Source organism: Thermobia domestica, chromosome 18, assembly GCF_964235325.1.
Source record: "Thermobia domestica chromosome 18, izTheDome1.hap1.1, whole genome shotgun sequence".
Classification (NCBI taxonomy): Eukaryota; Metazoa; Arthropoda; class Insecta; order Zygentoma; family Lepismatidae; genus Thermobia; species Thermobia domestica.
The window spans coordinates 167,309,667-167,334,757 of record NC_137471.1 but is presented as its reverse complement, the minus strand read 5'-3'; the positions used below and the strand labels follow the sequence as shown (position 1 = coordinate 167,334,757).

Genomic DNA, 25,091 nt, shown 5'->3' with positions numbered 1-25,091 from the left:
AAGGTTAAAGCGGAGTCCAAACCGTTCCTCGACTTACATCGTAAACAAATTGGCCACAAATGCGATACGTCTGCCGACTCACTCACGAAGGACTCCTGATACGTTGTACTGATCTTTACATACTTTTAATGTAATTGTCTAATTGTCAAGAGTCATTTGAGAAGGACAAAAAGATAAACAGTTGCACAAGTGAAACCATTATATAGAATTACATATGGACAATTTCAAAGTACTGCGGAGTACAGAACTAATGAAGTCGAAGTTAAAGAAATACAATGACTTAATTTGCATATCACTAAGAAAAGTGAATAAAGATACGAATTATTTGAGTCCACTTTGGCTCTGACCATTTTACACAAATAGATACCAAAGATACTTCTGGTTTCAGTAAATGCCTCTCGTGGGGGTTGTATGACCCCACCACCACCAAAAAAGTACGGTATTTCGATGTATTTTATCAATAGTAAACATTATTAAAACGAGACAATATTTAGAATTTTTCTTTGGTTGCAGTTGCATAACAATAATAACAAGCTATAAAAAAATCACAAAAGAAATATTCATAAACTTACATTAAAAAGTTGCTTTTGTGGTATAATTTCTTTGAGTAATGAAAGTGGAATTTAAGTCTGAATATAATACGAATAATATGCGGGAGTGACACGTGATAACCCACAAATGTGTGTTCATCAAGATTTATACTTTTACGAACATTTTTCGGTTTAAACCAGTTGTTTACATAAGAAATCTTCATTCTTTATTTAACACCCATAACACATTTCCATAATTACTTCTTAGATAAAAATTTAAGAAATGAATTTGAAAAATATTTTACAATGATCACCTCTTTTATACATATTATTAATTCCGATTATGGCGGTATTTTTAATGACAAAAATAACCAGATTATCGATATATTGTTCCTGCCATCTTTGAAACCAATGATGATATTTTGTCCATCAGTACCTTAAAATAAGTGTAGAAAGGAAGGAAAAAAAAAACACGAATTCTCATGTTTTGCGTGATTGCATTTTGGAAGACTGAATTTAATTTGTACAGTGCTATGGTGTGTTTGACATTTCTTAATTCTGTTCCTTCTCATTCCTGGCCCGTATAGAAAGAGAATAAGAGTTCTTCTGTCCATTTAGTGTAGCTGGTATATAATTACAGGCGTCTACTATTCGGATACTATAAGTGATTAGTATAGTTGAGACGTTCTATTGGTCCCCAACCGGCTTCCTTTGTATTCAAGTAGAAAATTTACCCCAACCGCCCTCATCAATAACACTCCAAATAAGCAATAAACGGCACGTGTTTGGCATCCAACTGATACGTTGTTGCCATCGCGAAACTTATACTATCGATGGATACATTATGTTGTTGTTGTTGTTGTTGTTGTTGTTGTTGTTGTTGTTGTTGTTGTTGTTGTTGTTGTTGTTGTTGTTGTTGTTGTTGTTGTTGTTGTTGTTGTTGTTGTTGTTGTTGTTGTTGTTGTTGTTGTTGTTGTTGTTGTTGTTGTTGTTGTTGTTGTTGTTGTTGTTGTTGTTGTTGTTGTTGTTGTTGTTGTTGTTGTTGTTGTAGTAGTAGTAGTAGTAGTAGTAGTAGTAGTAGTAGTAGTAGTAGTAGTAGTAGTAGTAGTAGTAGTAGTAGTAGTAGTAGTAGTAGTAGTAGTAGTAAAAGTAGTAGTAGTAGTAATAATAATAATAATAATAATAATAATAATAATAATAATAATAATAATAATAATAATAATACAATCATTAAAGGAATTCAATATAATAGTATGGGCAGGGGCAGTCAAGGACGCATTTCTGTGGGTGGCAAAAATATATATTTTTTTCTCATCGGGCTTTTGCGGCGCTGATGCCTTACGTGGGTGGGGGAGGAAAGGGGCGAACCACTTAACATATTTGGTTTGTACAAGCGTTATCATTATGGAAGTTACACAATATTAACAATATGCTATATTTAAGAGTAATGATTGATTTTTTTTTCTCCTCATTACAACATATCCATATTGAATTCAAATTATATGAAATATTTCAGTTTAACATTCCATAACTATGCCCTTCAAGGTAAGGTAGACGGAAGGAGGAGGATGAAACGAAAACAAAATTTGAAAAAAGCACATCGCACTCTCTTTCTGCGAAGACTACTGAAGAATCAGTAAGCAAGAGGGTGAAAATTGCAACATTGCTTTCTTTTTCAGCAGGTCAACTAGAAGGCCGCCCTCAATTGGAAGGACTTGTTCAATTATCCCTCCCATGTAATAAAGAAACATGTGGTTTTCTTCAATAGTGTTCCGCTTCCTTTGAAGCCGCCTGGAGACAGTTTAAGCCATTTTACTTTAAGTAACTTCAGCTTTATCGTCTAATTTAAAATTTATCTATTTATGTACACACGCACGAGCCACATTATGACCACCTACCTACTATCGATATAGACCCGTCCACGCGATAGCAGCGTCAACTGACGAGGAATGCCTGCTAGTCAGACACACGTACGGTGCATGTAGTATCACTGAGCGTGCTTGCCGAGTGTAGAATAGGGAAGGCACGCGATCTATCTAGGTTTGACCAAGGGCATATTGTAATGGCCCGGAGGCTTGGCACGACTTTTCGGGTGTTCGAGGATTACTGTGGTCAGTGTCTTCAACAAGTGGTGAAACGACGTCCAAATGTCGAGGGGTTGGGCGGCCTCCCTCATTACACATGTCGGACGTCGTAGGCTAGGCAGACTAGTAAAACAAGATAGGCGGCGAAATGTGGCGGAACTAACATCAAACTTGAATGGTGGGCAGAGTACAAGTGTATCTGAACACACAGAGCACCGAACACTCCTAACGATGGGCTTCCGCAGCCGACGAGCCATCCATATGCCAAGGTTAACACCACATCGGCAACTACGACTGAAATGGGCACGTGACATGGCCACTGGACCTTGGCTCAGTGGCAGAGCGTTCCATGGTCTGATGAATCCCGATATCTTCTTCATCATGTCGATGGGAGGGTGCGAATCCGTCGTCTTCCAGGGGAACAGCTCCTTGACACCTGTACTGCGGGACGAAGATAAGCTGGCGACGGCTCAATTATGCTCTGAAGAACATTCATGGGTCCAGAGGAGCTCGTACAAGGCATCATGACGGCCGAGGCGTATCGTACACTGGTTGCAGACCACGTAAAACCCTTCATGACGACCATGTTGCATTCTTGGACAAGATAACTCACCATGTCACAAGACCAGGAGTGTGATGCGAGTGGTTCGAGGAACACAGTGACGAGTTCCAATTCATGCGCTATCACCTTCAACACCTTTTCAAGATTCATCGATGATTCACCGTATCTTTGGGTCGAGGGATTCTCTTGCATGGCCATTTTGAGAAGTTTCACCCGCATGCTGATAGCTAAACAGTGATCGAACTGGAAAACTTTTCAGCTCGTCGGTCCCGCTCTTCTGGATGTTATCCAAAGCACCAAAATAACTTAAAAAAAAAAAAAGAAAAAAAAAGAAAAAAAAAAGAAATAATAAGAAGTTGCAGGGACTAAGATCCGGCGAATTTTTAGGATGAACCACAGAATTTTTTTTCCTGCCAAAAATTAATTATGAAGACTGCTATGTAGCATGGTGCAGAATCCAAATGCGTGCTATGCCTGGTCGCACTCGTTTCCTGTATCTTTCAAGAACTTCCCGATAAAAAATTAACAGCTGACAGTTAAAAAAAAAAAAAAAAAATGACAGTTTGTCCTGGTGCCACAAATATCTTGTGTACGACTATTCTTTTCACATTATCAACTGTTTTTGAAGATCTTCCCGTACGAGGTTTGTCTTCCACTTCGATGTCGGCCTTATGCCCTGGATAGGGAATGTTTTCCATAAGCTCTTTGTAATTTTTCATAAGAGACAGTAGCGGATTTGCCAAGCTTTACACAAAATTTAACGCCACAACGTTGCTGAAACTTTTGCCGGTTCCTTTTCGTAACTCATCTCATAGACACCACTTCAGACGCTTTCAACATTATGTAGCAATTGGAGCAATTTTAAACTTGCCGAGTCAACAATAAAGGTTAATTAATTAACTACCGTGTGAAGGTGGGGGCAGGAACGTTGACAGTTCGTGCAAAGTGTTACCAGTTACTCTTCTAATATATTTCGTACAAATGTGTATATATATATGCTCCAACCTTCACAAACTACCAATATTTGAACGAAAAACCTTTATTTTTCACTTGTTTGTTAGATTTAAGAGTTGCTTTACTCGCGACACCACGATCACGAACTTCATCCTGGGTTTTATATTTAATTTTTCAAAACCCGTTATTATCTTTAGTGCAAAGTTTTTTAACTTCTCGTTAGAACAGATGTGATACTTAAAACCTTGATTCCTGTAAAACCCCATTCGGAGTCTGAATACTCTATAAGTTTCCTCACTCTTATTTCCTGTTAATTTCAGTTGAACCTACTGCTTTAAACGCATGCGTCGAATTGTTATATGGGTGCTTCGGTCAATTTATTTATTCTTTATAAATTAACTGCTGACATGTTTATAAATTAGAGAGAGTAGGGATGTTAGTCTATACAAACTGATAATGGAAAGATTAGTTGTGATGATGGGAATTGTTATATTAAAGTTAAAAAATAGTGTATTTGGCGTTATCATCTACTTGATTTTAGATAACTTAAGAGGTCTTTGTACGGGATGGAACTGTGTATTTATATTAGAGAATGGTGCGAAGAATAAAGGAACAATAATGAAGTTAATAATTAGTTAACCGATGTGATATGTTTGTTCATTTGGTTAACAACCTGAAAAGAAATGAAATCTTTGAGTTTTACGTCCCACGATTATGGCGGTTAGGCTAAATAAATAAATAAATAAATAAATAAATAAAATAAAATAAATAAAAATCAGTGTATCATCATCGAGTAACCGAGAATGAAAATCAAAGATTATAAAAACAGGAAGTAATTTCTTATATTCTGGTTATTTCGGTAATTCGAGTCCAGGTAAGAAGTTGGTAAGAAGTAAGAGGTTATGGATGCATATCTAACGTAAGTTGGTTCCTCATCCCCAAATAATTTAACCAGAGAGATATATATAGGAGGTGACATTGTTTGATAGTCAAGTGAATCAATTCTTGATGTAGTACATTGGAGTACAAATTCATAGTTGTGTTTTGCTGTAAACTAAGTATCACAGTTGGTAAGTCACGCTCTAAGAAACTGATTGGATATAATAATACTCATCGTGTCAAACTGACATAAATGAATGATTTTCAGAATACTGTTTTTATTATTATTATTATTAATACAGAATAGGAGCCAAACTATAGCAAGATGTAACTTTAATTATATACAAAATAGCTGATGCAACTAAATAATCGAATTCATTGGGCCTAAGCCTCACATATAAGATAATAATCATCTTTCTTAGAAATGGCCATTTGAAATCAACTAGGTCTGCAGCCTTTTTCACAGTTTTGAAGGTCCAAAGTTTTTACTTTCGCTGCTGGGAAATTTGTTTTCAAGGATTATAAAAGTAACTTTTACTGATAACACAACGACAATATAAACCGCCCGCTTCCCCCCCCCCCACCAAAAAAAAACGACTTCTGATAAACTTTTTCTATTAATTAGAAATTCTTTTTAGATTTTCAATGTTTAATAACAAAATTACCGAGCGAAGTAGCTCAAGTGGTAGAGCGTTGGCTTCCAATTCGGGAGGTCGTGGGTTCGATTCCCGCTACCGACCATCCTGACTGGGGTTTACCAGGGTTTTCCTGTCCTTCCAGGCAAATGCCGGGATGGTACCTATTAAACAGGCCCTGGCCGATACCTTCCCAAATCCTTTCCATTGTTATTATTGTTGTTGTTGTTGTTGTTAGATATCCAGTGTAAAATTGCCTCTGAGCTGTATCTGGTGATTGTTAAATAAATAAATAAATAAATAAATCACAGCTTATTCCAGGCATTTTCATGCTATATGAAATACAAGACTTGTTGTCGGTTGGGTGAATAATCTGTCGTGTTCATGGCCACACAGGGGGCCGAAATATTGAGTGTAAGTAAATTCTAAAGAGACAGTACAAGGTAAGTAAATTTTAAAGTACTTTATAATAGAGTTTTATTCTAAACACAGAAATTTACCATAATGTGAATTCACGAATCAACATACAAAAAAATCTTTAATTGACACGAATCGAGGACGACGGCAAGCATTCGTTGAAACGTATACGAATACATTAATAAATGCGGATGTTTAAATCACTTAAAGGATATACTAGTAAGTATCTTGGGCTATCAGCCAGCCGACGTTTTGAACGCACACACTGCATTCATCTCCAGGGACTGTGATGAAGAGACCGGAGATATGAACTCGGAAAGCACGTCTTGGTCTCTGCATCTCAGCAGTAAGTCTAGATGAGTAAGTAAATGTGCCTTCTTTAATCACAGTTCTTGAGAATGACGTATAGTGCTAAGTTTATCCTCCCCGTAAAGCAATATGACTTCAACGTTAGTATTCCACTTCTAAATATGCACTGTGAAAAGTTAATTAACTAACTAGAAGTAAATTTAAATACAATGTGGTCACATTTTAGCAAATCCCAGTTAACTATATTCCGAGTTAACCGAATGGATAATATACGTTCCTATGCGACTTCTATTTAAAAAAAGAAAAAAAAAAAAAAAAGAATGAGTGCAGTAAGTTTCGATTTGAAATTATGAGTGCTTCTGCTTGGACACTCCCAAACGTCTCGTGAGGCTGGAGAAACCTCATTTTTGATAGGAAAACCATCTATTTTAAACAATTTTCATCTCTTTCCACTTTTCTGGATTTGGCTTATGGCCCCGAACTTTCGATACAGCCGGCATATCGACTTATAAAACGTAGAGTGAAGGTTGATAAATCGAGTTGTTTTCGTCTCTATTTCAAAGAAACTGGACTGTCCAAACACAAGATCTCAGATGGCTGAGCACGGATCTAAGAGTAAGAATGGCTGACTGGTCAAAAAAGAAACGCAATAGTGCTGGTTAGTGCACTACCACGTAAATTGGAGACCTTGTTCGATTCCCAGTACAATCGTACATTTTTCTACTTAAAAATAACTAAATTCAACCCTAATATATGTTCTGTATGCAAAGTTATTTCATTTCATTTATTTGCCTGTTTCATTAGCTTACAAAACGCGAGAAAATTCTCATGTAAGCATTACGATTGTTATTATATATAATATACATACACAATATTACGAGGTAGCAAAAGATATACATAATATTGAACTTACGCTACGCATCCTACTAAACTATAAAACCATAAAACAGGAGATATCAAGTATTTACATGGTAATTAGGAAATCATTTCTACCACACATGGCATGTATTAAGGAGTAATATCTGTTACCAATTCTTCATTTAATGAATTATTTAAATACTCGTTAATGCTGTAATAGCACTTTACAGCAAGTGGGTTAAATGTTACATAACTTCTTAAAACCGGTAACATTAGTCATATTCTTTAAGTATATAGGAGGTTTATTATACAACCTAACACAATTCATATACACTGTTTTGCTTATATCAGCATATTTTTGATGGATTACAAACATGTCACTGTCTTGTCTTGCATTATGACTATGAACATTTTTGTTAAAGATGAAAAGATGCCTGTTTTTCACAGTAAGCTGGGAAGTGTTAACATTTTTGCTTACATGAAAACCTTTTTACATCATGACTTTGTGGTTAGTTCAAAAATTACTCTAATCTCTTTCTTTTGCAATCGGAAAGTGCTTAAATTATTTTAAGCAATTCCCCACTGTATTATAGCGAAGCTAAGTAATGAATTAAACTTGGTGCAGTAAAACTAAGAAGTGCTTCTCTGGACACCGTTCCTTAAAGTTTATAAAAGACAAAACACACGCTACTTAGCTTCTTGTTTAGGGTGGACATGTACGCAGGCTATTAGAGATCGTAACTTATGGTTGGTTACACTTAAGCTAGTGGAGGGAACGATATTTTGCTACAATATTGGAGGGAATAAGAATATATTTTTATTCTAGGTGATATACGCTGTTTCCCTGGAAAATGAAAAGTAAGAGAATCGATTTATCATGATTTATAATTAATCTGTTTGCTGTTAACCACTTTACTAATTTGTCTGTAAAACTGGCAGATTTCCTCTCTCTCAATTTCTTCTACTGATTTTCCTGATATGATCATACTAATGTCATCAGCATATAGAATACATTTTGCTGGATACATATAGTCTGGCATGGACCCTTCGGGAACACCTCTGATTACACTTAACAAAGAAGAACAAGTTGTTTGAACCATCTGCAACCAGTTTTGATATCTGTACTGCTTGTTGTATACTGGATAAATAAGAAAGAAACCAGTTCTGAGCTACATCTCTTAATACCATAAGCATACAACTTACTCAAAAGAATAGCATTATCAATAGTATAAAAAACTTTGGATAGGTCGACGAATAGGCCAATAACATACTATTTTTTTTAAAAAACCATATTAGACATGAAATCAAACAAGGATGTTTCAATACTTTTCTTATTTTGGAAGCCATGTTGTGATGGTGATGGTAAATTACACGACTTCAAAAAATTGCAGAGTAGTGACTTCATCACATATTCAAAAATTTTTGAAAATTTAGAGAGAATGGAGACTGGGCGATAATTTCTTATATCATGCATTTGGCCCTTTTTATGAAGAGGAATTACTTTTGCCATTTTTACCATTGATGGAAAATATCCTATTTCAAGAGATAGGTTTACTAAATAACGAAGATGATCTACAATAAAAGGCAAGCATAATTTAATAACAGTCGCCAGAACTTCATCAAAACCTGAAGATCCTGAATTTCACAACCTACTCAGTATTTTCCATAACTCCTCTGTCACTGGAACTAAAGGAAAGTATGTGAGCGTATTGATAAGTTTATCGAGTCATCATGATTTGCTTGTGTGATGTTAGGTAATTGTACGCTATTTAGAAAATAATTGTTGAAGACATCTGCAATCATTTTAGGGTTTTTAATGATTTCGTCCCCAACCTTCACATAATCACAATTGCTCTTTTTGTTGGTTGCTCCACCATTTAAGATTTTCTACCCAGTTTTAGATTTATTAGTAGACTTAAGTATACTATATAGTAATTTAGCTGTTTTAATTACTCTTCTGTATGTTTTCCTGTACTTAAAAAATATAATTGCTAAACTTGTTAGGAACTGATTTATTTATTTTGAGTACCGTAATCTATTATATCTCAATAGATTACTTTTAGAAATTTTAATTACTCTAGTTAACCATGATTTAATGGACGACATTCGGATCTTACGAGTAACTTTTGGAAAAGCCATGAAATAGTGTAAGAAAGTTTCAAAGCAATATTTAAACTTACATTCTGTGTTAGATGAGTTGTATATACCGTTCCAAGACTCGTGAGACAGCAAGAAATTAAAACATCTCATATTATGACTGGAGAGAATTCTTTTTGTAACTGTATACGTTAGACATAGAAGCAGTGGTACTGTGTAAGTGGTTTTTAATATGATCAGAGAATCCGGGATCAAATACTGCATAGTTGTAGACAAATTGTTTTTATTAATGATAAACTGATCGACAGCACTTTTATTATGATGTGTCGGTACATCCAATAGCGCTTGGAGATTGTAAATCGCGTTTCTTTTTTGCTTCCACTAACTACTAACCAATTTACATTTATATCACCACAGATGATCATTTTTCAGTCTTTTCTTATGAAATCCAATGGACTTTCGAGTTTCTTTGAGAAAACAGTAAATATATCAGATGGCGACCTATAAATGCATATAATACAAAGGTTAACACTTGGCAAATTGATGGCTACAGCTTCAGAGTCAAATTCACAAGTGAATTTCCTAGTATCTATCGCAGATGCTTTTAAACTGTTGTGAACAAAGATACATACACCCCCACGCTCGTGTGAGATACGAGAAAAATTAGTGATGCTGATGAGATTAAATTTCTCAAAATTTACCTCCTTGATAAATGCATCATTTAACCAATGCTCCCCGAGACGAATAACTTTACATTCTTTCAAATCATCAGCTAAAAGCATATCAAAATATTCGAGTTTATTCTGGATTCCTTGTACATTCTGATGGAAAATTTTTATTGTATTTGTTACCTTGTATAGATTTTTCGTCTCGTGTACTACAAAATTTGTATTTTCTACATCACTTTGTCCGGCTACAAACAAAATGACGGCATTTTGTCTGGCATGCCGGCTACTGTATTAAAAGGCATGAACTGTCATTCTGGGTATGCTGTAAACCTAGCATTCAGAGAAATTGAACATTCACAAAACCTATCTGTCTTCACTGCTACACCGTTCCAACATGTTCAAAATAGATATCTTGGGAACAATCATACAAAATGCGACTTTAGAATCCACAACACGTGAGAACTTCACTTTAACGTTTTACTTAAACTATACTGATAATTATGTGGAATTAATCCTCAGTAGTTATGTATTTTTCCCAAAACAATTTTATCATTGAAAGTTATTCGATTACAAGTAAGGCCAACCTTTCTAAAATTCAGAGCTACTTGTCATTTCAAGATCTACTTCTATTCACTAACCCTTACAAGAAACAAAAGAACGATGGTCGACCTCTCACGACGTGTTGGCCATTCCTGTTCTCACAGCAGGGTGTCTACTGAGTTTCAATTTCAAAATTCCTGTATATTTCCAGTATATTCAGTGTAACTATCAGAAAAATTCCAATATCTCATACAATGATCCTGTACCTAATACAAGGCCCCCCTAACTCCACTCCACCCATTGCTTTAAATGTCTAATTACAAAATGTATACAACTCTTTGCTTTGGAAAAATTTACAATCTCAATGGATACAAAATTGTTTCTAAGGCCATTAAAACAATTACAAAGAAGTATTGTTGACAAATTACTAGTTTCATGATTTTTCCAGTATATGGATCAAAATTCCAGTATTTCCAGTGTAAAAATTAAATTCCAGTATTTCCAGTATAAAAATTAAATTCCAGTATTTCCAGCATTAGTAGACACCCTGAACAGGTTTATAAACAAGTCACTGCGCCTGGAAAACCCACTCCGCATATTAATTTGTCCCTTTTCCTGCGTATCGAATGACCAACAAAGGAAAATAATATGATGTTTAGGCGAAATTTGAATACGTCTTAAAATATTGAATAAATTTTACTCATGCAAAGAATTGATATCCAAATTAAGACTTACCAACTTGGTCATCAACAGCGTAAAGCAAACCAACATGGTCAGTAGATTCACAAGTCAAAGACTGCGAAGTAGCTTCAGAACCTAAAAAATATATTAACACTATGAACTTAGTGGCTTTTACATCTATATACGTATTTTACATTTACAGACGTTCATAATATGGATATCACTTATTTGATAAGAGATAATTTACAGTTATCCCTAAATATCATGTTGGAATGATACAGGAAAGTCTAATCGCTTAACGACAATCCCCGGTTAAGGGGCTGATGCTCGACGAATAGTACATCTACAACCTTTTACTTTCTATTTGAAGTTTTTCATTAAGCTCCAGCTAAAAACGAATCTAATGTAACGAAAAGCGCCACTGAATCAGCTTGGTGTCATCAGGACGACTTTCACATCACACAAAACAAAGAAATATCTTACATGAGAAATAATGAACTAGTTACAACATAATAAAAAATGATAAAATTATAAAAGGTAGTTAAAAAAAAAAAAAAAGAAACTTGAAAAAGTTCGGTTGAGGTGTATGTGGCAGGTAACACTGATTTCTCCTTGCTCGTTTGCCGTAAGCGAAACGGCAATGATTTGATTGCTGTATATTGAAGGGGAAGATTGTTCTTTGCCTTGTAGAGTGACTTCTTACGTTACATTAGAGTATTCTTTTCCTATATATATTAATGTTTAATAGCGTCTGTTTAAAGGATATAGTAAAATCGCTAGTGAGAACATTCCTTTAGAAAACAAAAGGAAGAAAAGAGAAGGCGACAATTATGAAATTGAATGGACTGCTTTGATAGTAAGTGTGGAATCTAGTGAAACAGTGATAATTGTGGTAATATGCTCAGAATAACCCAAGATCTATATACGGTTAATATATACAAGTGAATGGTTTGTTTAATTATCGAATGGGGTCGTATTGGTTTATTTTGAGATCTATTGAAGAAATTTCTAAACAATACTGAGTTTTCATTTTGAAAGAATTTAAGGTAAGAAGTGATAACTGAGCCATAATTATTTAACTTTGTTCTGGAATACGCCATAAGGAAAATCAAAGATAGTAACCAGGGCCTACAGTTGAACGGCAATCACCAGGTTATGGCACATGCTGATGATGTGAATTTAACAGGGGATGATAGGAGAACAATAGAAAGAAATGCAGGTATCTTATTAAACGCTTGCAGGGACATGGGTTTAAAGTAAATGCAGAGAAAACTAAATACATGGAAGTGCGTCGGGACCGTAATACGGCAAATTGTGGAGGCGTTAAAATATTAAATAATACTTTTGATAAAGTGGATACTTTCAAATATTTAGGATCAATATTAACAGACGAAAATCATATTCACGAAGAAATTAAATGTCGACTAAAAGCAGGGAATTCGTGTTACTATTCGGTTCAAAATCTGTTATTGTCGCGAATTCTGTCGAGGAATTTGTAGCTTAAACTATATAAAAATATTATCATATGCCTGCTGTGCTGTATGGTTGCAAAACATGGTCGCTTAGTCTGAGGGAAGAACATAGACAAAGTATTTGAGAACAGGATCCTGAGAATAATATTTGGATCCAAGAGGAACGGGAATGGGGAATGACGGAAACTTCATAACGAGGAACTACATAATTTATATGGTTTACCCAACATTGTTAGGGTCGTCAAGTCTAGGAGGCCTAGGTGGGCAGGTCATGTAGCTAGAAAGGAAGAAAGTAGAAGCGCTTTCAAAGTCCTGACTGGAAGACCATTCGGAAAACGACTATTAGGAAGACCTAGGCGCAGATCGGAGGACAATATTAAGATGGATCTCGCAGAGATTGGAATACAAAGTAGAAACTGGATGCAGTTAGCTAAGGATAGAAGTCAGTGGAGAGCTTTTGTGAACGCGGCATTGAACCTCCAGGTTCCATAGGCCATAGAGTTAGGTTTTTTTTTTTAAGTGACAACTGAGCTGAGAATATTACTTATTGTCGCCTCAACAAGATAGGGAATAGCGTCCCCTAAAGCGCCCTATTGCACAAAATTAGATCTATACTTTTCTTCGTTATTGTTGAGATTAAGCTTTACGGGCGCTTTACACTGAGGAAATTATTTGTGATATTTAATGTATTTCGTTGACGATGCCGAAAGGTAAGTTATTAAGTATTCTGCCTTTTGGCCTAATGAGTTTTTTTTTTTTTTTCTTCCAAATTTTAGGTTTGGGCCTGCAAAATGTCTCTTCCATGTCTCTCGATCTTCAGCTTCCTCTATTAGCCCCCAACATTTTCTTCTGTTTTTCAAATCATCGATCAGTTGTTTTCTTCTTGTTCCTATTCCTCGCTTTCCTCAAAACTTTTGTTCTGTGGCGGAAAGAAGATGCAAGATGCATCCAATCCGATTCGCCTTTCTACGAAGGATGCTGGATAGAAGTGTCCTCTTCCCTCCTATCCGTTTTAAAACATATTCGTTTGTTGCTCTCTCTCTGTCCATTTTATCTTCTCCATTTTCCTCCAACACCACATTTCGAAGCTCTCCAAGTATTTCTTCTGTAACTTCCATAATGTCCAACTCTCTGAATCATTCAGTCCAATACTTCCTATATAGCACTTGGCCTTCCATGATTTTCAGTGTGAGTATGAACCCTGTATTTTGTAACAAAAGCCGCCACTGAATCCCGGAATTGGAAGAGAATCGTCAGGCCGACTTTTATTACAAATACAGAATCAATTAAAAATAACTTATATTGTAAAACATCGAAAGAGAGAAAAAAAAATGTTGTAACATTCTTTTTATTATTTTTGAAAAAGAAGTAAAGTTAAAAACTTGACGATTAAAAAGAATAGTAAGAAAAAGGTGGAAAAATTGTAATAGTATTTCCAGACGGCAACACTGTTTTCTTCTTTTCTTCAAGCGAAGCGGACTCCTGGCCGGTGAGTTACGTTCGGCATTGCCACGGTGTATGGTTGTCTGCTTGAGGCTTGTGTGACCATGAGGAAGCGTGGATTCGCTGTACGACCACGAGTTTGTTCTATCGGTGTGTTAGGTAGTTCGTTTGACTTTTACTATGTGCATTTAAAGGAGAAGAAATTTTATAAGTATCAGTAACAAATATATCTGGAAAAAGTAAAAAGGAAGAGGAATCGTTATATTCTCGAAAATGTCGGAAAGTGGAAAATCAAGGGATTGATTTTAATTCCCAATGCAAATATTCGATTCTGGTATTAAAGAAGAAACGATTGAAAGTGAATGATTTTGGTTAACTACGACATATACCAGATCGTTGTTTTGCAGAAAGATCGATGAAAAATCGATCACTCCACTTTGTTTCGTCTTATTTGGATACGTTATTAATTCTTTTGAGAGGATATTGTCTTCCGTCTTTCCTTTCGTTATTTGTGGTGAATGGAGTGGTTTGAGTAGGAGTCAAATAGAAGGTCGATTTCCGCCCAAAGGAGAAGGACGACGAGACACCGTTGGTAAGAAAATGTACTTGACCACCATTGCAAGGTAAGAACTAGTTTAATTTTTGTACTTCCCTGTGACCCTTGTTAATGTTAGGGAAATGTTTTTCTCAGCTGTGTTGGTCGTCTCGTAGAGTGCTTCCTTTGATCAGGATATATTTCCGTCGTTCGTTAAATACGAAGTTATCTAGACCCTATTTAAATTACTCTGCCGTTTTTGACTTAAATCTCAGCTCGATCCTTAAGAACGAATTTTTGCTGCAGTCGAAGGAAGAGAAGATCATTTTGTTGCCTGGAAATACTATATTATTTATTAGCTTAAGAGAATATTTGATGTCAATGTTGAAACTTTGACGGGATCAATCCCATGCTACATTGGTATAAGTACGTGGCGTGACCACGTGTCACTTTGGTTTATAATGCATACAGATCTAATCTAGTTTGAATTTTTAAAAAGAGAAAGAAATTAAAAAGAATATAATTGCACAGAGATTAAGGTTAGGTGGGGGTATTTCCCCCCTCATAATTTTTTGAATTAGTAACATTTGAGAGTTGCGTGAATCACTGTGTTCTTAGATAGTTTTGCAACTGTAGAAGGTTTGATATATTCAAAACTAAAGTAAAGAGAAGATATTTAAAATCTGAAAATTTTGAATGTTCACGTCGCATACAAATACGACATTACGTTTATTTAGTTGTTATTCTTTGCAACGAAATATTTCTTGTTATCCATTTTTGGAATTCAATAAAAATTATAAAACAAGAATCTTGAGTGATTATTTCTCAGATTATATGTATGTATGTATCTATGTATGTGTTATTTTATTACAGCTAATTCAATTGGACGTTATATTAAACTGAAGGTTGGTGGAAATTGACACAGATTGAACCAATATACGGTAAGGGTTGTTGGGGGATTGACCTGAGATATCGTACACAAGAATCTTCAGATGACCCGCACCCAAAGCGCCCGATTGATGAACTTTTTTTTTTTAACTGACCGGATTCTTTACAGGCGCGTTATAATTTGCCTCCTGATGGCTAGTTAGTCCGGGTCTGGGTCATATCCTACTAAAGCGATACTTTTTCTTGCATGCTGGTCTGTAAATAGGTTGAAATGTGACAAACAAACAAACAAACAAACAAAGAGTTGATTGCGATTCTGAAGGAAGTAGAGTTTATTATATGTATCACTAAATTACTAATATATATATATACTTCTTCCATCTGAAGCAGCACTGTACAGTCCGACCAAACCGTACTATGGCCTCTCACTGTACCGTGCGGTCGGCAAGTCAGGGACCCAGAGACTTGTGCCTATACATATCTTTTTAACTAACAAGATTGTAATTGAATCGTATTGCTACGTATTGCATCGGTTTCTATGAATGTTCTGCACGAAGTGCACTCTTACCGTCTAAGATATTAACTTTCACTGGTCGAGCATTTCTGCACAATCCGAGAGGTAAGTATTCTATGTTTAAAAGTGTCAAATCATTATAAGAGCTATATTATCGTTAAAATCAGTGACAGCGTTAGAAAAACGATTGATTTCGCCTGGCGGATTGTTTCTGCAGAATGTAGAGAACGTGCACTTGATGCTTACAATTATAGAAATAGGCCTACTTGTGCGAAAAAAATGAAATGAAATCTTTGAGTTTTACGTCCCATGATTATGCCGGTTAGGCTAAAGGAGACGGTGATGATGAGAAATGAATGAAGTGGTGGAATGAAGAAAGTGGGAGGAAACGGGAGAACCCCGAGAAAACCCACGAACACGGTGTTTGTCCACCACAAAGTCCACACGGCCTACTAGTGCGAAATCATGACAAGTACTTTAATCTATTTTTATGATATATAAAGTTTTTCTTCTTACCACTATCCCCGTCTGTATTCATACCCTCCATCAGTCATTTTTAAGTGTCTGCTGATTGAAGCTACAGGCCACATATTCGTAAGAAACACGACTTACGGTACTTTGATTGTCAATTGTGGCACTTTTAATTGAATATGTCCTTCCGCGCTGGGGAAATTTTCAGAACCAGCTGCAACCGTTACCGCTTTCTTTCTTTTACGTCTCCAATTTTGGTTTTAGCTATCCTATAAAATACATTTCGACAGAGTATTCTTTGACTTAATTTCGATTACTGGTCGTCACCTATTAACTGTTACTAGATTTTAACAGTCCACTTGCTGTTTCTTGACAGGATTAATTGTTCCAATTAGTGGTTCATGTGGAATTCCACAATGTCTTTTAGTTATGGTGTTACAAAACTTGTTGAAACTAAGATTACGTTTCGTTGCTGTCATAAACACCATATTCCACTAAGCGGAATTGAATACTACGCAAACATTATTGTGAATAACTTGGATGAACAGTGAAGTAATGTAAAAAGTTGTTTTTCACTCTGAGCCGAAGTATTCTCAGGAACTTTATTGTCTCTTCTATTAAATTTTACCCTTGTAACCGAATATATGTATTCTGATGAAGTAAGATCTCTTGCACAGCCTCTTTGTTTTCCTCCGGGAGCCAATGACGGCTTTTAAGAGTAGGGATGACTGAAACTGATCGCAAAACTTTCCTTGGTGATTTTGAGTTTTGACAAATCCAATATATAAGGCATGCCTAAATGAAAATGGGACTGATACATTTAAGCAAAGGTTTATTTAGTTTTAATACTTAGGTATATTATAAATTGAAAAGTGTTACATAGGGGACCAGATCTGTGTAACAATACTGTCTATACATAAACACCTACGTGGTTGAGACAGGAGTCCGACTGGTCCACGAGACGATGGATATCGTCAGCGAAGAAAGTCGTGGGTTATGTGCGGAATCATACTTCAACTGTTTCTCGGACCTCATCGGTTCCCTTGCTCAGAGACAGGCTGTCAGCAATCTCCTGTGTGATTATTCGACGATACTCCCTCACAAGGGCGTCCACTGTAGCAACTGACTCATCCGTGATGACCACATGTGGTTGACCTGATCGTGGCATGTCCGCTGTACTCACACATCCATGACGAAACTCACTGCACCATCTGAGCACTGCAGTATGTGACATACATTCAGTCCCATATACATCCTTCATTTGACGGTAAATGTCAGTTCTATTAACACCTTCTGCTGACAAAAATTGGATTAGTCCAATGAATCTGTTTGGAGGAATCCATGGCACACTCGTTACCTGTTATCTCGCTTCTGTTGCAGTCAACAACACACAGACCCTATCCACCGTATGTCAAATTTCTCCTGACATACTCTGCTATCTACCAGGGAAATCGCAAAAGTTCTACCACTAAGAATAACAGCGCTCCAACTTCAGTTCCATTTTCAGTTGGGCATGCCTTATAGTAGCAAGTTAATGGTATTGACTAGACGTTCCGAGAACAGAAGCCTGGTTGTTATCACACAGTACTAAGAAATCTTCATTGCATATATGAGAATTTTCGGAAATAACGACTTACTGATCATAGATACAGGAAGTAGTATTCTTCGTGCTTTTAGCTGAGAGCGCTGTTAACGCACTATAGAAATTTTTGAAGTATCTGATTGTCTAAGAATCTTACCGGTCCTAGAAGACGTAGATCAAATTTGATAAGATTTTGTTTTTGACTACGACCAGGTTAATGTCCTTAAGATTTCTTTTATTTAAACTAAAAGTTCTTTTCTCTCTCTCTGTTTGTTTCAGTTATGACGGTGGGAAGTTAAAATTAGCTGATAACACTTCAACTCCAAGTAAAGATCAAACTTTTTGAACGCGAATAAACCACTAAAAACACTTGTTGCTATCCTATGTAGGTTCCTTAATGTTTTCATTTTGTTTACGCAATCATATACTGTATTGAAAATAAAGGTTTTTACATAGAGTGAATGAACAATAGTGTGTTTTACTTCGTAATGTGAATTATATTATGGATCCCATAAATGATTAGACTGCTTCTATCTAAAGTAAGTCTATGTCCTTTGGTTCTCCTGAAAAACCACTCAAAAACATTACTTTGTTATGTTATTGAAACATGGATATAAAACCGTGATACATTCTATGTTGTGACCTCTTTATTACACATGTTTTGATAAGCCGAAAGTGGGAAATTCTTCATACTTGGCATCTCTAATATGCTCTTTGAACCTGGTTATAATATTCCGTTTTGTCACAGTACCTAAATAAGATTCATTATAGTCGCACAAAATATTCTATCCCTGAAAAAAAAAAATCATTCCTCAAACATTTTAATCAAGAGCCATAGAAACTACCGGTAGTACCAGATTTTACCCAAAAATCCTTCACACTAATGTTTACATTATTCAGTTCAAAATCTCTTGTCGTCGCGAATTCTGTCGAGGAATTTGAAGCTTAAACTATATAAAACGATTATCATGCCTGTTGTGCTGTATGGTAGCGAACCAAGGTCGCTTACTCTGAGGGAAGAACATAGACTGAAAGTATCTGAACAAGATCCTGAGACGAATATTCGGAGGCAAGAGAAACGGGAATGGGGAATGGCGGAAACTTCATAAGGAGGAACTACATAATTTATACGGTTTACCAAACATTGCTAGTCATGAAATCTAGGAGGGTAGGTGAGAAGGTCATGTAGCCAAGATGGAAGAAAGTAGGAACGCTTTCAAAGTCTTGACTGGAAAACCAATCGGAAAACGACCATTAGGAAGACATAGGCACAGATAGGAGGACAATATTAAGATGGATTTCGCAGAACTAGGGATAAAAAGTAGAAACTGGATTCAGTTGGCTAAAGACAGAAGTCAGTAGAAAGGTCTTGTAAACGCGGCATTAAATCTCCGGGTTCCATAGGCCATAGAGATAGGTAGTTAATGTGTATGTAGTGTTCAAATCCGATCAGTGAAATAATATGACTACAACAGCAATGAAAAGTAAATTTTAATGATAACAGCTTTAAAGAACCAAAATTAAAACATATTGTAAAATTCTACATAAACCAAAAACTGGAACAATTAATTGTTCCAAAACAGCGACTGGCTGTTACAGTAACTGTCACTAGTTGAAAACCAATAACCGAAATTAAGTCAAAGAATATTCTGTGCAGGGTTGGCAAAAACCATGCTTTTTATTGAAAAAACCAAAAAAACCGGGTTTTATTTGTTTAAACCAGGTTTTTTGGTTTAAATAATTTCCTCTATGTATTTATATCACATATAGACAGAAATACGTCTGTTTCACCTTGATGCTATTATGCAACAACAGGGTTATGCTGGAAGGGATCACATAAGCTTAAAGCTGAATTCAAACCGCTTCTCGATTCAGATTGGAGATAAATTGTCCTCCATTTAAACTCGAAACCGTGACTAATTGGCCACAAATGCGATACGTCTGCCGATTCATTCACGAAGGATTCCTGATAAAAATATGTTGTACTAATCTTCACATACTTGTTAATATAATTGTCAAGAGTCATTTCAGAAGGACAAAAAAATAAACAGCTGCACAAGTGAAACCATTATATAGAATTGCATATGGACAATTTCAAAGTACTGCAGAGTACAGAAGACCTAATTTAGTCAAAGTAAGTTCATTACGACTTTTATTAATACAAGTTAAACAAATACAACGACTTAATTTGCATATCAGTAAGAAAAGTGAAGAAAAATATTAATTATTTGAGTCCACTTTGGCTCTGACCCATTTATACATAAATAGATACCAAAGATACTTCTGAAATAAATGCCTCTTGTGGGGTTTGTATGACCCTTCCCCCCCCCCCCCAAAAAAAAAAAAGTACGGCATTTCAATGTATTTTATCAATAGTAAACACTATTAAAACGAAACAATATTTAGAATTTTTCTTTGATTGCAATTGCATAACAATAACAACAAACTATAAAAAAACCACAAAAGAAACGTTCATAAACTGATAAAAAAAAAAAGTTGCTTTTGTAGTATAATCTCTTTGAGTAATGAATGCTGAATTTAGGTATGAATGTAATATGGATAATGTATGGGAGTGAAACGTAGTAACCCCCAAATGTGTGTTCATCAAGATTTTACGGACATTTACATTTTTACGAACATTTTTCGGTTTTTGGTTTAAATCTTTATATATATATAAAAGTTATTTAAACCAGCCAACCCTGATTATGTGTAAATGTATTTTATAGGATAACAAAAACCGCAATTAGAGATGTAAGATCCAAAAAAGAAGAAAAAAAAACTGGTAGGCCCTACCAGAATTCCAATTAAAGAAACAAAATTGAACTACAAAGTAATGTTTCTGCACTTAGTAGTTGTGTCAACAAATTTAACTGAATTTGTTGTTGAGGTGTTGCATGCGAGATGCCTCTGATGTGAGTTTGTAATACACAAGATCATGTCCTCGGGTTTTGTCAGGATTCTCCTGTTTCGTACCACACTCTCATTCCACCAGTCCTTTCAGGATCACTCCTTTCGCTAATCATCCATTCTCCTAATCCTAAAAAGCATAATTGTAGGATATTACATTAGAACCTTAGTTTCTATTTAGAACACTTTCAAATGACGGTAGAAGTAAAGTATGGCGAACGTTAAAAAAAAAAAAAAAAAAAATTCGGGAATTTCAACTAATTTCCATGTTCCATGGTAACTGTTCCTCCGACCCGATGTAAATATAATCACTCACCTACAGGCTATACCGTTCAACGCATCGAGACCGAATTCTACACTTAACGTTTTTTTTTATAAAAATTCTCTGCAACAGTTTCATTCCATTTTTGCCTACGCTCAAAACTAAAGGTAGTTTACTGAAGGCTGAAAATGAAAATGTACGATTTTCTTGAAAACAGCTCTAAAGATTTTGTTTATATTCCACAAATTAATGTTTCATTAGCATACATATAAATACCACCATTCCTTTCTAAGAAAGAAGAAAATTTATTTACTTTTGCTGTTGAGATTTCTGGGGCGACTTTCTCAAGAACGACTCAGACGATTTTGTTCATATTTCATAAATAAAGATTTCAGATGTAACCTGTCAATGTGGCGTAACTCATTAGTCCTGAAACAAATAGCTTACTCTTTAGCAAATCCACAACAAATAGCTTACTCTTTAGGTAATTCTTTTTCTTATCGGGCAATTTTGTCAGTAAGGATTCGCTACAGTTAAAGTGTAAGTAGTAGTGTTAAGCCTCGCCAACTTTTCACATAAAAATTACTTATGAAGAGGTTAAGTTAGGTTACTTTAGGATAGGTTTTTTTTACTTAATTAGTACATAGGTTTAGCCCTGCGGGGCTTATCGGAACTTAGCCCTTAACCTTAGCAAATTGAACCCGCGGGCTATCTCTGCACAATCTAGGAAACCCTTATTTTATCTGATTTAACTACTCGCTGAGCAAAACAATACGTCCATTGTAAAAAAACATTAATTTAACAGACTCGCCAGCTATCTACTTTGGCTTCATCAGATACCATCTGTTGAAGCCGAAGTAAATAGTTGACGAAACTGTTATACGTTAATATTTTAAAAACAAACGTAGGCCTATGTTTAGCAGAAGGGGTCCAGCTCTTTTCTCTAAAAAATGTTACAATTTTGGTAATTTCTGTTCATATTCGGTTAGTTTAGGGTAGGGCTGGTTAGTTTAAGTTAGGTTAGGCTAGTTTAGGTTACGTTAGGTTAGTTTAGTTTGTTACATTAGTGTAGGAGTCTAGCATAATTTTCCCCAAAAAAAAAAAAAGATAGAATTTCGCTTATTTCTACTAATATTACGTTAGTTTAGGTTAGTTCAGGTTAGCTTACGTTAGTTTATGTTAGGTTAGGTTAGATTTGGTTACGTTAAGTTACGTCCAAGTACTTGCATCACTCATTTCTCCTGTAAATTTTGTGTTTCTTACGTGCTTCTGGACCCTTTGTACTAAACATACCCCCAAACGTATTATTTTCCTCAGCGACTAGTATAAATCAGATTTAAGTCTTATAAAAGCGAAGATTGTACAATGCAAAATATTAATTGTATTTTATATCTACAAGTATAGAGTTATAGTGTGTAATCATCAGAGTGCTTCAAACCTATGTAATTTTATGTGATATCAAGTGTTCTTGCACTATCCTCCTTTATGCACACACTGTCCGTTGCTAACACGCCTGCTCTCTACACACGCACCACCGCGCTCGTCCCGCTGCTCTCCTATCCTGACTCGGTCAGACAGCATTCTTGTTATTAATAGCCAGTTAGCACAAGTTGATTTGTGAGTTTTGTAGAGTCGATCCTATTGGATATGTCCGGATGTGCTTTAATAACCGAAAGGGCAAGTCCTACTACTCTAAGGAACAATTCCCAAGTCCTTACGAGCGAATTTTGTTATGAAATAATCGCATATAACCCTAATAAGATAGTACCTAATAAATTCCAGACAACATGAGCTCCAATGCATATCATTCTGTACGCAATTATTTCAGCTTGCGCCAAGGTGGTAGCAATCCAGAACGACGTACGGAATTAATTAATGCAAGAAATGTCGAAGAAAAATGCCCTTTTTAAATTTGGGCACATATTCATAAGAAACACGACTTACGGGGCTTTGATTAGCAATTGTGGCTCCTTTAATTAAACATGTCCTGGGACGCGCCTTCTTCCTACAGACACCCCCCAAAGGGGCCCCTACTGTGTTCCTGCCCTGACTCTTTCACGTAAAATTTGTGCACTTTAGTGTCCATCTAGCGCCGCTTGATCAGTGTTTTCTGCACAACAGTCTTATGGTATTCTTTCGAACTCGTAATTGTACTCGCAATTATCAAACTCTATGCAATTACTTAGGCAAGCGCCAAGAATATAATTTTGCAGAAATGTCGTACAGGATACTTCGAGCACAAGAAGGTAAGATTTTTTCTTTGTTTTTTTTTTTTGTGTGTGTGTGTGTGTGTGTGTGTGTAAATTTGCATTTTTGTAAGTTGAAACCTATGTAAAAACTCGTTACGTGAGCGTTATCCTTTTTAATACATATACTTGCACTGTAGCTGTAACCCATATGAAAGTGTGAGACGAAAGCAGAGGTTCGTTAGTGCAATGGCAAATGTTATTTAAAGACAATATGACCTAATATACTACCTTGAAGTAACCTAAGTACATTAAATTTTAGGCACAGTTTTACTATAGGGATCCACTGATTGTAAAATCTACAGAAAAATTTGGGCAATTCTTTAATTTGCTCATTTTATGTCGGGAACAGAACACAATCAACCCCTGCGGGGTTCCTAACCCGTTCCTACTACTACTATTACTACTTCTACTCCTCCTACTTATACCATGGATCCGTATAGTAAAATTGCATGAAATTTTACTTGTACTTATTAAAAAATTAAGTTACTGGTCCTCAATAAAACTATCCTTTTGAATGAATTGCTTATACTACAGTATTGGGCATTATTCCGCTAAGACCCGCCAAGTTTTCAAGATGGAAATAATTACCTACGAATAAGCTATATCAGGTTAGGTTTGGCCAGCGAGGCTTATCGGAACTTAACCCTAGTAATGCCTTGCACATTTCTTTGCCAGTGCAATATTTAAAGCCAAACTTCTATACATATGTTCTACTATTTCCGTTAAGATACCCAAAATCGTATTTAGGAACATGGTAAATTAAAGGCGGTATGATAGGCTAAGGGTCCAAATAGTATGTAGCAATTACACTTACCTGAGGCAACACCATAAGATAGTTTTCCCCCTTATGTCCAGTACTCATGTAATTAGAATTTGGTTCTGTTACTTTTAGGAGCGAAAGCTATTCACACTAGAATTTGGGCATATTCAATCAGCACTCCCGCGATTAGTTAAGATTCTAAGTCTTCGGTCCCTTAATATAGTAATGTATATCGCTCAAATTTCAGTTCTTTAATATAATCACTTTGAGTCACTTTTATTTACTCAATAATATGATATTTTCCACTATATTATGCAAAACAAGATACAATAATCTCACCGCGTTACATGACTTACAGGTGTTTCTATGCAGTAGTATACACACCCTCCTAAATCAAAAGTTTGGAACATTCCTGCATTGTTGCAGATCAATTACTATAAGATTACTTCTGCATCGACTTTAGTGGAAAGAATGAACGTAAATCATATCACTTGCGCCTCATTCCGTATCAGTGAAGCTGGGATGTTCGATATATTACTTACTAAATTTGAGATGTGACATCAGTGAGAAAATTTTTTGAATAATCTATCCATTGTAATTTCACGTTAACTAGAACACTAATTTTGCATTCTATTGACGTTGAGGTTCTCAAATTTTGTGATACTGATATGTGGGAGAATGGGGCCCTTACGCTTAATTAAGCACTAAACAAACTCCGTAATGCAGGGATGCAAATAAGCAACAAAATTTTACTAGCCCAAGAAAAAAGCTACTAGCCCACATCCCACAATAGA

At 35.7% G+C, this 25,091-nt stretch overlaps 1 protein-coding gene across 4 annotated transcripts in view; it reads right to left on the bottom strand.

Moving 5' to 3' along the window:
- The window catches only part of Sin3A (SIN3 transcription regulator family member A), a 177,123-nt gene extending 152,425 nt beyond the window's left edge, over positions 1 to 24,698 (bottom strand). For all 4 annotated transcript variants that reach the window (XM_081746192.1, XM_081746194.1, XM_081746195.1 and 1 more), the window contains exons 1-2: positions 24,352 to 24,698; positions 11,269 to 11,349 (exon numbers count right to left, since the gene is read on the bottom strand). The gene's annotated coding sequence lies outside the window, so the exon portion shown is untranslated. The remainder of the gene's footprint in view (positions 1 to 11,268; positions 11,350 to 24,351) is intronic.
- Positions 24,699 to 25,091: the final 393 nt, after the last annotated feature.